The sequence below is a fragment of the Lepisosteus platostomus genome, chromosome 5, assembly GCF_059453375.1.
Source record: "Lepisosteus platostomus isolate fLepPlt1 chromosome 5, fLepPlt1.hap1, whole genome shotgun sequence".
Classification (NCBI taxonomy): Eukaryota; Metazoa; Chordata; class Actinopteri; order Semionotiformes; family Lepisosteidae; genus Lepisosteus; species Lepisosteus platostomus.
The window spans coordinates 10,322,625-10,337,392 of NC_142615.1; the positions used below are offsets into that span (position 1 = coordinate 10,322,625).

Consider the following 14,768-nt stretch of genomic DNA (forward strand, 5'->3'; position numbering starts at 1 on the left):
TTCTGTACGCGGAGCCGATCATTTGCAATTGGGCTGTGCCGACAGACCAGGTCGAGCTCTGTCGGCTCAAAAGCAGCGCAGGACCTGCAAGAACAACAGAAAGATTAGCATCCAGCGGGGGCCTCTTAGTGAGCCCAAGAGCTCATCAAGAATCGGCTCCAGCAACAGGGCTGGGCGCATTGTTCCATTCTCCGCCCACTCTCGGTGTAAACAAGTCCCTCCTGGTCTCTGCTTGAAATGCACTTTCCTGCGTTTGCTTTGGTGTAACTGGCTTCCCCTGCATGGGCGAATGTGAAGAAGATCCTTAGTAAGTCATTGAAGAAAACCGAGAAGAGGTCGGAGTGGCCTCTGTCGTTCATCAACGATCCAGTCAGGCAGTACTCCTCTGTAAAGCGCCGTTCGTTCACGTCGATTGGCTTTTTTTTGCCTTCATTCGTGCGAGTAGTAAAAGCAGACGCCCCTATTCTGCCGTGACCCGGATTCGAACCGGGGTTGTTGCGGCCACAACGCAAAGTACTGACCACTATACGATCACAGCGAGTTACCAAGACACACGCGGCAGGGCGGAAAGGGCTGTGCTCTCTTCGTGTGACATAATTCGGAAAAGTCCTGACGTTGCATTTCAACTGAGCCCCAGTATACATCGACCCTTCGACACTCTGAGTGACAACTCTCTTGCGTGTTTTCTCATATTTATGTAGTTTGCTTGCTTGATGCCGTGAACAGCATGGTTGTTCGCTGCCATATAGTCTAGCGGTTAGGGTTCCTGGTTTTCACCCAGGCGGTTCGACTCGGTTTTGCCTCCTGCTTTCCAAAAGATCAGCACCGTGTACGAAAGAGCCGCATTAAAACTACTCGAACGTGCAAAACGTGCGAGAAGAGGGGGCGCTTGTTTCCAACCGAAACTTCTCGCGTGTGAGACGAGCTGATCATCGCTGTGGGAGGGTTACTCTGGTAGACAGGGCTGACCTTCGGCAATAGGATTTATAGTCTCCAAGATGATATTTGCACTTTCTGGAGAGGCGATTTTCTCCACTTCAGTAGCCCGATTTCGTCGATTGGGTGGAGAGGGCTGTAGAATGTGGCGCCGCCTTTCCTGCTCCGTCCATGACAGGCGTGCTGGTCTCTGGAGAGAGAGCACGGTCCATCAGCGCACTCCAATAAAGGCACTGGAAGCAGCTAAATCGCATTGGCGAAGCTCAGCGCTGGGCCGCTGGGCACGTCTTGCCACCGTTTCCGTAGTGTAGTGGTTATCACGTTCGCCTCACACGCGAAAGGTCCCCGGTTCGAAACCGGGCGGAAACAGACATCTTTTGTCGCCAGGCACAAAAGGGGATTGGGGATTCGCCTAGCGCTGTGATCGAACAGACCCACTGGACCCACCTCTTAGTGTGGCGGGATCTGCACAGTGCATGTCACAGCGCATCCTGCTTTCACTTCAAGGCGCGTCCTGATGCACCCCAGTCTCCCGCGTTACAGGTGGGGACAGGTGACAGGTCCTATACTAACGAGGAAGACATCGCTCTCTCCGACCCCCGGCATCGTGTCCCGACCCACCGTGCTGGAAGCCGACGCGTGCTGTGATTCCTTTACGGAGCAGAAATGACAACCGAGGAGCCGAGAGATCATTTCAGCATTTCGCGTCTGAACGGAAAACACAAACGACCAACTCGGAATGACTTGCCTTTGACGCTTCTCAAAGCGTTCTTTGTGCATCGAACAGACCCACTCACCTCTTAGTGTGGCGGGATCTGCACAGTGCATGTCGCAGCGCTTCCTGCTTTCACTTCAATGTGCTTCCTGATGTCGAGTCGACTGCCGTGCGGAGGCTCTGAAAGCGAGAGCAATGAAAAGGTGCACGACGCTGTGAAAGAAAACAGAGCAGTGAAAGGCAGTCATTTCTCTAAGGAGGTGAAAGAAAAGCTACTCCCCGTCGGGGAATCGAACCCCGGTCTCCCGCGTGACAGGCGGGGATACTTGCCACTATACTAACGAGGAAGACATCGCTCTCTCCAACCCCCGGCATCGTGTCCCGACCCACCGTGCTGGAAGCCGACGCGTGCTGTGATTCCTTTACGGAGCAGAAAAGACAACCGAGGAGCCGAGAGATCATTTCAGCATTTCGCGTCTGAACGGAAAACACAAACGACCAACTCGGAATGACTTGCCTTTGACGCTTTTCAAAGCGTTCTTTGTGCACGACGACTGCGCCGCCTAGCAGATACAAAGGGGTTGTACAACTTTGAACTAGCAAATGGAAGAGGGTTAAGCCCCCTCTCTTTTAGCCCAGGTTCGATCTGTCTCCCAGAATCACCAGGGCGCACACACACACACACCCGTGCCGTTGAAGTGCTCTGCTTCATTTCTAAGTGCAACTCAACATTCACTCCTACCCCGAGTGCAGAAAAGACAGCATCCACAGCAACAACAGCTCAGGTCTCTGCACAGGAGCTAAGCTGCCCTCATCTCCTCTGCTCTGCGGCTCCTGCGGAGTGGAGTCCTGCCTGGAGCCGTGTTTGCAGGCGGCGGCTCCCCGCGCCCTGTCTGGGCGTCGTGTCCAAGAGCTCCTGGGAGGAAGAGCGAGCCCTCCCACTCGGGGGCTTTTCCACGGTCTGTGTGAGGAGGGGCGGGTGTGTCCAGTAGCTTATCGAGCGGAAGCCTGGGGCGGCGGAGAGCTGTGATCGTGCAGACCTTGAGGTGTCACCTCTTTGTCTGCTTTCCCGCCCCCCCTCCGCCCAAGCTCTGCTCCAAAGTAGCCCGGCAACCCCTCACACCTGCACGTGTCACAACCTAAGGTGCGGTCATGAGACACCCATGGGGTGTCGTTCTGTTCTTGCTAATTGTTTCCTGCCCGTCGCAGGCAGGAGTCCATGCGAGGAAGATGCGCTGGACAGAGCTCAGAGGGCGCAGCTGGGTGGCTTTCCTTCTGAGTGACGTTCCTGCAACACTCTCCCGCTACTCTTGGTGCGCTCATGCCACAACACAGGAAGGCTGGAGCAGGTGGCTGTGGGCTTTGCGCACTGCCGAAATAGCTCAGTTGGGAGAGCGTTAGACTGAAGATCTAAAGGTCCCTGGTTCAATCCCGGGTTTCGGCATTTTGTTTCATCGCGCCCTTTGTTCCTCTCTCCAGCGCCCCCTGCCTAAAGTGACGCGTCCCTTTCTCAGCCCGAAACGCAAGCGAGACACCAGCAGCAGTCCCTACAGGTTTCCGTAGTGTAGCGGCTATCACGTTTGCCTAACACGCGAAAGGTCCCCGGTTCGAGACCGGGCGGAAACAGCCTCGTTTTGCACGCTCCTGTACTTCACAGAGGTCTTGAGCGACCGGTCATTTGTTCCCAATGTATTTCCGGTGCCTTCGTGCACTCTTGTACCAAACGCACGTTCCTTCTGTACGCGGAGCCGATCATTTGCAATTGGGCTGTGCCGACAGACCAGGTCGAGCTCTGTCGGCTCAAAAGCAGCGCAGGACCTGCAAGAACAACAGAAAGATTAGCATCCAGCGGGGGCCTCTTAGTGAGCCCAAGAGCTCATCAAGAATCGGCTCCAGCAACAGGGCTGGGCGCATTGTTCCATTCTCCGCCCACTCTCGGTGTAAACAAGTCCCTCCTGGTCTCTGCTTGAAATGCACTTTCCTGCGTTTGCTTTGGTGTAACTGGCTTCCCCTGCATGGGCGAATGTGAAGAAGATCCTTAGTAAGTCATTGAAGAAAACCGAGAAGAGGTCGGAGTGGCCTCTGTCGTTCATCAACGATCCAGTCAGGCAGTACTCCTCTGTAAAGCGCCGTTCGTTCACGTCGATTGGCTTTTTTTTGCCTTCATTCGCGCGAGTAGTAAAAGCAGACGCCCCTATTCTGCCGTGACCCGGATTCGAACCGGGGTTGTTGCGGCCACAACGCAAAGTACTGACTACTATACGATCACAGCGAGTTACCGAGACACACGCGGCAGGGCGGAAAGGGCTGTGCTCTCTTCGTGTGACATAATTCGGAAAAGTCCTGACGTTGCATTTCAACTGAGCCCCAGTATACATCGACCCTTCGACACTCTGAGTGACAACTCTCTTGCGTGTTTTCTCATATTTATGTAGTTTGCTTGCATGATGCCGGGAACAGCATGGTTGTTCGCTGCCATATAGTCTAGCGGTTAGGGTTCCTGGTTTTCACCCAGGCGGTTCGACTCGGTTTTGCCTCCTGCTTTCCAAAAGATCAGCACCGTGTACGAAAGAGCCGCATTAAAACTACTCGAACGTGCAAAACGTGCGAGAAGAGGGGGCGCTTGTTTCCAACCGAAACTTCTCGCGTGTGAGACGAGCTGATCATCGCTGTGGGAGGGTTACTCTGGTAGACAGGGCTGACCTTCGGCAATAGGATTTATAGTCTCCAAGATGATATTTGCACTTTCTGGAGAGGCGATTTTCTCCACTTCAGTAGCCCGATTTCGTCGATTGCGTGGAGAGGGCTGTAGAATGTGGCGCCGCCTTTCCTGCTCCGTCCATGACAGGCGTGCTGGTCTCTGGAGAGAGAGCACGGTCCATCAGCGCACTCCAATAAAGGCACTGGAAGCAGCTAAATCGCATTGGCGAAGCTCAGCGCTGGGCCGCTGGGCACGTCTTACCACCGTTTCCGTAGTGTAGTGGTTATCACGTTCGCCTCACACGCGAAAGGTCCCCGGTTCGAAACCGGGCGGAAACAGACATCTTTTGTCGCCAGGCACAAAAGGGGATTGGGGATTCGCCTAGCGCTGTGATCGAACAGACCCACTGGACCCACCTCTTAGTGTGGCGGGATCTGCACAGTGCATGTCACAGCGCATCCTGCTTTCACTTCAAGGCGCGTCCTGATGCACCCCAGTCTCCCGCGTGACAGGTGGGGACAGGTGACAGGTCCTATACTAACGAGGAAGACATCGCTCTCTCCGACCCCCGGCATCGTGTCCCGACCCACCGTGCTGGAAGCCGACGCGTGCTGTGATTCCTTTACGGAGCAGAAATGACAACCGAGGAGCCGAGAGATCATTTCAGCATTTCGCGTCTGAACGGAAAACATAAACGACCAACTCGGAATGACTTGCCTTTGACGCTTCGCAAAGCGTTCTTTGTGCATCGAACAGACCCACTCACCTCTTAGTGTGGCGGGATCTGCACAGTGCATGTCGCAGCGCTTCCTGCTTTCACTTCAATGTGCTTCCTGATGTCGAGTCGACTGCCGTGCGGAGGCTCTGAAAGCGAGAGCAATGAAAAGGTGCACGACGCTGTGAAAGAAAACAGAGAAGTGAAAGGCAGTCCTTTCTCTAAGGAGGTGAAAGAAAAGCTACTCCCCGTCGGGGAATCGAACCCCGGTCTCCCGCGTGACAGGCGGGGATACTTGCCACTATACTAACGAGGAAGACATCGCTCTCTCCAACCCCCGGCATCGTGTCCCGACCCAGCATGCTGGAAGCCGACGCGTGCTGTGATCCCTTTACGGAGCAGAAATGACAACCGAGGAGCCGAGAGATCATGTCAGCATTTCGCGTCTGAACGGAAAACACAAACGACCAACTCGGAATGACTTGCCTTTGACGCTTTTCAAAGTGTTCTTTGTGCACGACGACTGCGCCGCCTAGCAGATACAAAGGGGTTGTACAACTTTGAACTAGCAAATGGAAGAGGGCTAAGCCCCCTCTCTTTTAGCCCAGGTTCGATCTGTCTCCCAGAATCACCAGGGCGCACACACACACACACCCGTGCCGTTGAAGTGCTCTGCTTCATTTCTAAGTGCAACTCAACATTCACTCCTACCCCGAGTGCAGAAAAGACAGCATCCACAGCAACAACAGCTCAGGTCTCTGCACAGGAGCTAAGCTGCCCTCATCTCCTCTGCTCTGCGGCTCCTGCGGAGTGGAGTCCTGCCTGGAGCCGTGTTTGCAGGCGGCGGCTCCCCGCGCCCTGTCTGGGCGTCGTGTCCAAGAGCTCCTGGGAGGAAGAGCGAGCCCTCCCACTCGGGGGCTTTTCCACGGTCTGTGTGAGGAGGGGCGGGTGTGTCCAGTAGCTTATCGAGCGGAAGCCTGGGGCGGCGGAGAGCTGTGATCGTGCAGACCTTGAGGTGTCACCTCTTTGTCTGCTTTCCCGCCCCCCCTCCGCCCAAGCTCTGCTCCAAAGTAGCCCGGCAACCCCTCACACCTGCACGTGTCACAACCTAAGGTGCGGTCATGAGACACCCATGGGGTGTCGTTCTGTTCTTGCTAATTGTTTCCTGCCCGTCGCAGGCAGGAGTCCATGCGAGGAAGATGCGCTGGACAGAGCTCAGAGGGCGCAGCTGGGTGGCTTTCCTTCTGAGTGACGTTCCTGCAACACTCTCCCGCTACTCTTGGTGCGCTCATGCCACAACACAGGAAGGCTGGAGCAGGTGGCTGTGGGCTTTGCGCACTGCCGAAATAGCTCAGTTGGGAGAGCGTTAGACTGAAGATCTAAAGGTCCCTGGTTCGATCCCGGATTTTGGCATTTTGTTTCATCGCGCCCTTTGTTCCTCTCTCCAGCGCCCCCTGCCTAAAGTGACGCGTCCCTTTCTCAGCCCGAAACGCAAGCGAGACACCAGCAGCAGCCCCTGCAGGTTTCCGTAGTGTAGCGGCTATCACGTTTGCCTAACACGCGAAAGGTCCCCGGTTCGAGACCGGGTGGAAACAGGTTAGTTTAGAAGACAATGTACCAAAACAATATATGCTGTCTGGGTCATTAGAATTAGCTGAAAGTAACTGATAAGCTTTGAATAACAAATCTAGTTTTTCTTCTCTCGCTCTATGATGTAATCTGTTTTCTCTTAGAGAAAGGGGAAGTTTTAGAAGGGACCAAGTGCTGAACTTTTTTACAGCGCAACGTCTTATAAAAACCCTGTACTGCTTGTAACAAATTGAGTCTCTGATGCACTTGGCGAAGTGGCAGCAGGGCTCCCAATATTGCAATATTGAAATAAAGACCTTACTCAGGTGAGAACTCTCTCTTGTGGCTTCCTTGACAGTTATATTTCCATGACAGTTTGGGGGCTCGTCCGGGATCACAAACCTGAACGCGAACGGCTGCTGAAACTCCATCCGGACCCGGACAATTTTAGCAAATTGGACGAACCTCGGAGGATAAACTGTTTATCCTTCCAGAGACGCGTCTGGAGAATTGGCAGCTGTCTGACGTCAGTAAGTGATCCTTTAAAATTAATAGTTTGAGAAGCGAGCCACAGGGGTGTTCTCACGCGGGTTTGATGAGTCTGGGACTCATATAAAGAACTTATCTTAACACAGACGTGTGGTTTTTGCTCTGCGGAGTAGTTAATGTGATAAGGTTCTAAGTAAGGCACCGATCGGTAAAAATGGGAAATTAAAATTCAAAGACGAAAATGGGACCGAGCAGTCCAGTAAAAGTACATGTACGACAAATTCGGAGAAACAATTATAGCCTGGGTTAGGGAAAAAAATTATGTTCATGAACTGTAAAGCTAGGGTAATAGGTGTAAGGGAACTTGCACATAATTTATATATGATAATTAGGGGCCCATAACTATGAAGGATCTTTGTAAGTGAATCAGAATGGACAGAGGAAAGTTGAATTAGGAAAAAGAAGTTTCCTGAAGAAGGGGAAACTTAGAAGAGAAGGAGAAGAAATGAAAGAAAATGAATTGGAAAACTTATTTAATGGAAAGAGGAATCACAGAAATAATGGGAAGCTTAAAAAAAAAGACTAGTCTTGAAACTAAAGAACAGCAAGCTGCAGCTAAAGTCATGGCCATGCGTACTAAAAAGAAAAAGTCTCCACCGAAATTAGAAAGCGGTCCGGAGCCACTTGTTTGTGAAATACCAATGTGCATTTTTCCAGGTCCAGAAGGAACTCCAGCATATGTACAGTACATTGACATTGGTCTCCTAGTGAATTATTTGCATTAGTTAAGTCTTTTCCTTAATTGCCTGATGATCGTAAAGAATTTAGAAGAAAGGCAAGCGCCTTGTTCTTGATTGTCTTAAGCCTAACTACAGTGACATAACCTTGTTGCTAGATCATATTGTTCCTAAAGGCTTACAACGTCCTCTAAAAAGGAGGAGGCAGATTGGCGGATACGTGACCCAAATGATGAAGAAGTATCCATCTAAATTAAACCACACGGACATGGAGAGGAAAAGTTAGGCGGCCGCTTCTAAAAAGAGGTAAGGACTCCTCTTTTCTAAAAAGTCCCTTGTCCTCTCCATGTTGCTGTGGTGGGTTCAGGGTTTTCCTGAAGCTGAAGCGAGTACAACAGAAAAATGAGTTAATGGTGTATGTGTCTTAGATGCCTGTTTTTTGAAGGTGGGGTAGAAAAGGAGGGATTGCTGAAGGAATAGCATCTCGCCCTGCCCGTGCGAAAAAATCCAGGTGTTGCATCCTGGTACACGACTGCAGTACGGCTGAAGGTAGTAACTAGAACTGTACTTGCAGAAGAGCCGAAAATGGTAACTCGATTCAACTGTGTGTTTAAAGCCAGGATTTGGAACCTGGTCCGTGTTCCCGTATTGTGATAGTTTGTCAGTTTGTCTTGACTGGGGGATTCCGCGGGGCGCGTGGGAGACGTGAAAATGGTTAGGTGTGAAGGGAAAAAAAAAGTTTGATTAATCCAAAGTGAAATTTAAAAGAAATATTGACTGTCAGACGGAATTTAGGCTGAACAGGAATGTAGAAAAGTGTATGAACCTTTGGATAAAAATATTTAGAGGAATATTTGAGAATTCAACAGAATATCATAGATGAGACGGAAAAATCCCTGATGGAAAAGCTAAAAGCAATGGCTGAACGAAACGAAGTTGTATATGTAGAAAAAGAAAAAGCAAAAGAAGAAATAGAACGCCTTGAGAGAGAATCTGGGAGAAGGGTGGGAATTAGTGTGGAGATTTTTGAAAGAGCATTACCCACCGAAAACTGATTAGAGAAAAGTAACAGCATGTCAGCAGAAGGAAGTGAGGATGTTTTCAGATTTTACAGAAAGGTTTATAGCTTTATGGATAGTATACTCGGGGTTAGCCGATGAAAAGGAAGTGAATGAAGATACTTCCACAGTAATAAAACAAATTTACTTGAGTGGGTTAAAACCTGATGTTGCCAAGAATGTGCAACTATGCTTTCCTGATATTACGAACAGAGACAGATGTGATTTAATAACTCGCGAAGCATGCATGCAGAAGTGGGAGCGCTGCAAATGGGTGGTAAAAAGACTCCCAAGGAGGAGAAAAGGGAGCCGCCAGTTTGTCGAAATTATTGTGCGACTTGAATGTTATACCGAGATATAAAACCTCAAAGACAAAACTACTAATAAGCTGGTGTGCAGTTACTAAAAAAATGTGTTTTTTGGAGAAATTGTAAGAAAGACGCTTGATTTCACAATTAAAGAACTTGTCAGAAGCTGAAACGAGAGAACTAACAGTTTTAATCGAGTAAACCCCTCTGTAGCCTTCCTAAATTTATCTCAGGATTTAAATAAAAGTGAAATAATCTTACAGTGTGCAGTAACTGTGGGGCACAGGAGCACAGCTGTCCTGTTTTTAGACTAAAACAGCATAAAGATGTGATATAACGTTTTCTAACGGATAACAGGAGGCTACAGGAGAAGGAGTGCAAGGGTTGTGTTTAAAGCAAATATAAGCTGTCACAGTCTGCTTGGGTAAAGATGTACAGTTTCAACTACTGATGTGGGTGGGGGACACCCCAGACCTATTTTAGGCCCAGACTGCAGCATTTTATAAGGAATTACTGCATGAAATAGCATTTATGTAAACTAACTCAATAGAGTTATGTGATATTGTGATTGTTTTACCTAATGAGGGAATCCATAAGGCCGGGCTACTCCAAGTATTGGATCTTGAGAGGAAAAAAAGGAGTATAAAACCAACTACATGATAAAGCCAGGGTGAATGCCTTCTCAGAACGAGCTTGTCTAGTGACGTATTGGTTTAAGGGGGGTAGTGCAGTCTAAAGACAAAATTGCCTTGACCCCTGCAGCAGAAACCATTTTTGATGTTTTGAAACAAGCTTTCTTGCAGGCACTGGCCCTGGACAGGATTCCCTCAGACGGATCATCTGTATGTAATCTGTGTGTAAGTGAAAGAAATGGATCGTGAGCTGTTGTGCTGGTGCAGGAGGCATGGAGATAGGCATCGTCTGGTGGGTTATTATTATTCAGGACCCCTTGATGTGGTGGCCAAGGGCCCGTGTTTATGTGTTGTGCAGGCTACCTGCCTGGCTGTATAAACTGTGAATAATCTGGTGTAGAACTAGCAGACCTGGGTTTGTCTCTGAACTGTTAGAAGCTTTGCAGCTGCTGACTGAAGTAGCTGTGGTAAAGTGTAAATCACATAATAAAGAAATGTTTCCAGTAACTCGAGGGAACAACTTTGCAGATGTAGCTGTCAGGTGAGCAGTACTTGTAGAACAGGAGTCTGAGACCCCTGTGAGACCTCTGTTGGGGAAAAGGGGACAGCTACAGGATATTCAGGCTGAGGCCTCTAAAGCAGAGAAAAGGACATGGTTAGAAAAGAGTGTGGTGCTGCCAGCACACTGGACACTCTGCAGGCCCTCACAGCCTAATGCCCTTTGTAGCTCGACAAATGCACTCTGTCGGACACCTGGGTGTGAGTCAAATGGTGTGCTGGTTACCCAAACCTGGGTGGGGACCGTGTTTGAAGCAGTAGCCACTTATGTGGTATCTCAATGTGATGCTTATCAAAGGAACTCAACTACAGTTCAGGTGCAGGTGCTACAGCTCAAAAGGCCTGCTCCTGAGAAACCTTTCAGGCAGTAGCAAATGTTTACAATTTACAATTGTAAAGGGAAACCTTGGCTCTTATAATCTGTTTTCCCAATGGGTTGCTGTCACTGCCTCTGTGTCTACCAAACACTTGATGATGGAGATAAGCCCTCGGTGGGCACTGCCCTACCGCTTATATTATGATCAAGGGACAGGCTGTGGCTGCATTATTCGGGGTGAGATGGACTGAGATCACCCTCAGTCTGCTGGAACAGTGGAATGAAGGAACAGAACTCTAAAAGATCGACGAGACATCAGACTGAAGGAACGCCATGGGATGCGGGCTGGATCAAACAGAACTGTGTAATAGAGCCTGTTTGATATCATCACAGGCCAATCAACGAAACTTCCTGGAGGGATGAATTTGGCTAATGGATTGTTGAATTTGCTAATTCTCTATTGTAGTATTGTAGGTTGTTAATTGAAGTGGTGCACGGGGCTGGTGAACAGGTGCTGGACGCTCCTGGAGACCTCCAGTAGAGGGAAGACACGACCTGATACCTGGCGAGTGGGGTGTGGGTGTGGAAGATATATCCTGCCAGATGTTGCAACCCTGCTGGGAAGGACCATATCAAGTGCAACTGACTACCGACTCTGCCATCTGAGTGACAGGATGAGATCACTGGATCTACGCATTGCGCCGACACCGAACCACTGCACCAGTGTTGTAACAGAAGAAATAAGGTTCCTGATCCCGAGATGAAGTAAAACAGATGAGTTTATTGCATGCAAGGAACAATAAAGCCGAAGTCTTGTTTCCCGCAAGAAACAACAAAACCGAAGTATTGTTCGCCGTACTGTTACAAACTTTTGGGTTATATAGTGTTTTCTTCTCCGTTTCTGACGACACTCGGTCTGATGGTAAAGAGGGGGGTTCATGGTATTTGACCAGTTTACGATGTTCTGGACAAATGGTCAGTTTAAGATTACACCCAGGGGGGTTCCTAGCTTGCATCTGCAATCCTTATCAGTTAACCCCCTTTCCTGCCATAAACCCCAGCTTGTGACTTGGAAGTCTAAACCCCCTACAGAAAGGATTAAATTCAAACCCCCGTCTTCACATCTTTCTTCACCAGAGACTGAGTGAACATTTATTATTATATTGTCACTGTTTCTGTGTTTGTTGAGCTTCCTGAGGGGGGGCGACAGTGTACCTGTTAAGTGTAAGGAGCTTTACTTTAATAAAATGGGGATATGGAATCAATACTTTATCAGTCAGCCACAAATAATAATCAGAGCTCATGTTGGGATTGTATTGCTATAAAAGATGGTCATGGGAGTAATCCCCTTTGATAGAGGTGATTATTTAGGTTTACTGGCATGGGAAAATAGCCCTGCTTTTAGTCTGTGTGTAACTCAGATGTATTAGAATGGAAATAAGTGTATGCTCCTCGCTATAATCACAGTTTTAGGCCATTCTCTATTAGGGTGATAGACAGCTGTTTAGGTGAGCAAAGACTAAACAGTACTTGTATTCTAGACAATTATTAGCAAATTAATGACTTAGCAAAGCACATCTATGATGAAGAAAAATATATACCATAATTAGAATCCAGATGATTGGGGCATTGGTGCATGGCTACAGTCTGTGCTAGGAACCTGGCGAGGGTATCTGGTTCAATACAGATTTGTGTGTCTGGTATTATTCGTTACGATCATACTGTTAATATCCTGCTTGAAAAACATGTGGACTAAAGCTGCTGCTTCTGTGCTAATTGTATGCCCTGAAGGGATCATAAAGGTCAAAAAATGATTTCATGGGAAAGGTTCTCTTATCTAGTGGCAGAACCTGATGGGTAGAACAATATAGTTTTAAGGGGGGTTACCCTTGGGAGTGATTCCCATAGATGCACATTATTATTATGGTTTGTTTGTTCATAATAAGATGTTTTGCAGGAACGGACCAAAGAGAAATTTTACAACTTCAGCTAGAATTGTTCTGCAAAACGGCACAGCTGAGTCAGTGGAACAATGTGTAGATTTTTCTAAGAGTTATTACCCAGCTGTTGACCAATCTTGTAAAAAATAAAACCCTAAGAAAAATGCTGGGCTCCAGCCCACAGGGATTTACCTGTGCTGTAAGAACTAATGCATGAATAAGGAGACTGGATTCTGGTGAAAGACTTCAGGAAAAAGAAATGGTGTTCACTCAAGTGGAGGGGGCCATGCCAGGTGCCCTGTATTCATGCTTCCCACTGTAAAAAGGTCACAAATGAACTGAGCAAAGCGCAGGAGTGATGTCTCCACAGGGATAGATGGAGATCACATCCTTGGGACTGATGTGCACAGCCTTTTTCCATTTTATGTGGAAGCCTGTCATCACCCAGAAAGAGGAAGAATCTAAACGCGAAGCCTATTTGTATACAAACTGGCTGAATGAAACTGATAATGAGGGGGATATGAGTAATTTGTGGTATAAACTTATAAATCATACTGTAAAGTTAAAGAAATGTAATGCATCTTGTTATGTATGTGCTTTAATGCCTCATTCTACAGCCTCACCCATTTCTCTCCTGGTTAGAATCACTGTTTGGGACAGGGGGAATGTTTTTCTTTAAGTTACTAACACCGATTATAGTAGCTGTGATACTTGTCTTCCTGGTTTTGTGTTGCTGTACGAAATATATTATTCCAATGCTTTGAAATATGGTAATGAATATGTTTGCGCATCAGTATGTTCTGATAAGAACGCAAGAATCCGAAGTACGGGAGCCTCCTGGGAGTCCATATGAAGAATCTAACTTTTAATCATTTTCAAGAATAAAAAGGAGGGAATTGAAGTGGAAATCTAATAAGTAAATTGATTCTTAAAAATGTAGAGAGCTTTGAAAAAAATATATTGGTGCTTTTAGATAATATATTTCAAGGATGTAACTGCTGTGCTACAGTACGTGCAGAATTTTAGAAAACAGTTCGTCAACAAAGTACACTGTTTAGGTTAGTTTAGAAGACTAGTTTAGATGTACCAAAACAATATATGCTGTCTGGGTCATTAGAATTAGCTGAAAGTAACTGATAAGCTTTGAATAACAAATCTAGTTTTTCTTCTCTCGCTCTATGATGTAATCTGTTTTCTCTTAGAGAAAGGGGAAGTTTTAGAAGGGACCAAGTGCTGAACTTTTTTACAGCGCAACGTCTTATAAAAACCCTGTACTGCTTGTAACAAATTGAGTCTCTGGTTGCACTTTGCAGGGCTCCCAATATTGCAATATTGAAATAAAGACCTTACTCAGGTGAGAACTCTCTCTTGTGGCTTCCTTGATAGTTATATTTCCATGACAATTCTCTATAAGAAGGGTGCCAGCGAGCCTTGCTCTCGCTTACGGCCACACCCCCTTGAGCACGCCTGATCTCTTCTGATCTCGGAAGCTAAACAGGGGTGGGCCTGGTTAGTACTTGAATGGGAGACCGCGTTGGAATACCAGGTGCTGTAAGCTTTTAAGCGCAGGAGGCGCCCTATCCCCGCTCGCTCATTCCCCTGTTCACACGTGCAGTGCGGCTTGTCCGTCTGTTTATTTGTCAGCTTTGGCGAGACACGGGTGCTTGTGTATTAGCGTGAGCGTTTTTTTTTCTGATCAGGAACAGTTTTACAAGTCCGCAAAGGATCGAGGAAAGGTTTATCGTCAGCTGAAAAGAGACACAGCAGTTCGGCTTTGGAGACTTGTTCGGCTGGCGTTCGGGGAGTTGCGTTTTTCAGAATTGTATTGAGATAGTTTTCCACAGAGCTCAGATGTCAAAGCACAGCAGCAGCTCTCCACAGCGATCCTCTATAGCGCCCTTTCTCCCGCAGCTCCGTCCTCATTGGAAGGAAGCAAGAGTGAAAGGCTGAAGTGAAATACAGATGCAGCTATTCAAAATGAGCGTTAAAAACCCGTAGTTCTTTAACCAACCCGCAGGGCACCGTAGGGCACCGCGGTAAGTGATTTGCTGGCCAAAATGACCGACAGGGGCACTCGTGGTGCATTGGTTGGTA

At 48.0% G+C, this 14,768-nt stretch overlaps 6 non-coding genes and 1 pseudogene across 6 annotated transcripts; 4 read left to right on the plus strand and 3 right to left on the minus strand.

Annotated features, from left to right (window-relative positions):
- Positions 1–466: 466 nt before the first annotated feature.
- trnah-gug (transfer RNA histidin (anticodon GUG)) lies at positions 467–538 on the minus strand. The gene has a single exon. It is a non-coding gene; the product is annotated as a tRNA-His (tRNA).
- Positions 539–1,232: 694 nt separating this feature from the next.
- Positions 1,233–1,305, plus strand: trnav-cac (transfer RNA valine (anticodon CAC)). The gene has a single exon. It is a non-coding gene; the product is annotated as a tRNA-Val (tRNA).
- Positions 1,306–1,926: 621 nt separating this feature from the next.
- On the minus strand, positions 1,927–1,998 carry trnad-guc (transfer RNA aspartic acid (anticodon GUC)). Its single transcript has one exon. It is a non-coding gene; the product is annotated as a tRNA-Asp (tRNA).
- A 1,024-nt stretch (positions 1,999–3,022) lies between these two features.
- On the plus strand, positions 3,023–3,095 carry trnaf-gaa (transfer RNA phenylalanine (anticodon GAA)). The gene has a single exon. It is a non-coding gene; the product is annotated as a tRNA-Phe (tRNA).
- A 1,522-nt stretch (positions 3,096–4,617) lies between these two features.
- trnav-cac (transfer RNA valine (anticodon CAC)) lies at positions 4,618–4,690 on the plus strand. Its single transcript has one exon. It is a non-coding gene; the product is annotated as a tRNA-Val (tRNA).
- Positions 4,691–5,311: 621 nt separating this feature from the next.
- On the minus strand, positions 5,312–5,383 carry trnad-guc (transfer RNA aspartic acid (anticodon GUC)). The gene has a single exon. It is a non-coding gene; the product is annotated as a tRNA-Asp (tRNA).
- An 8,730-nt stretch (positions 5,384–14,113) lies between these two features.
- Positions 14,114–14,232, plus strand: LOC148663316 (5S ribosomal RNA; annotated as a pseudogene).
- The last annotated feature ends 536 nt before the right edge of the window (positions 14,233–14,768 follow it).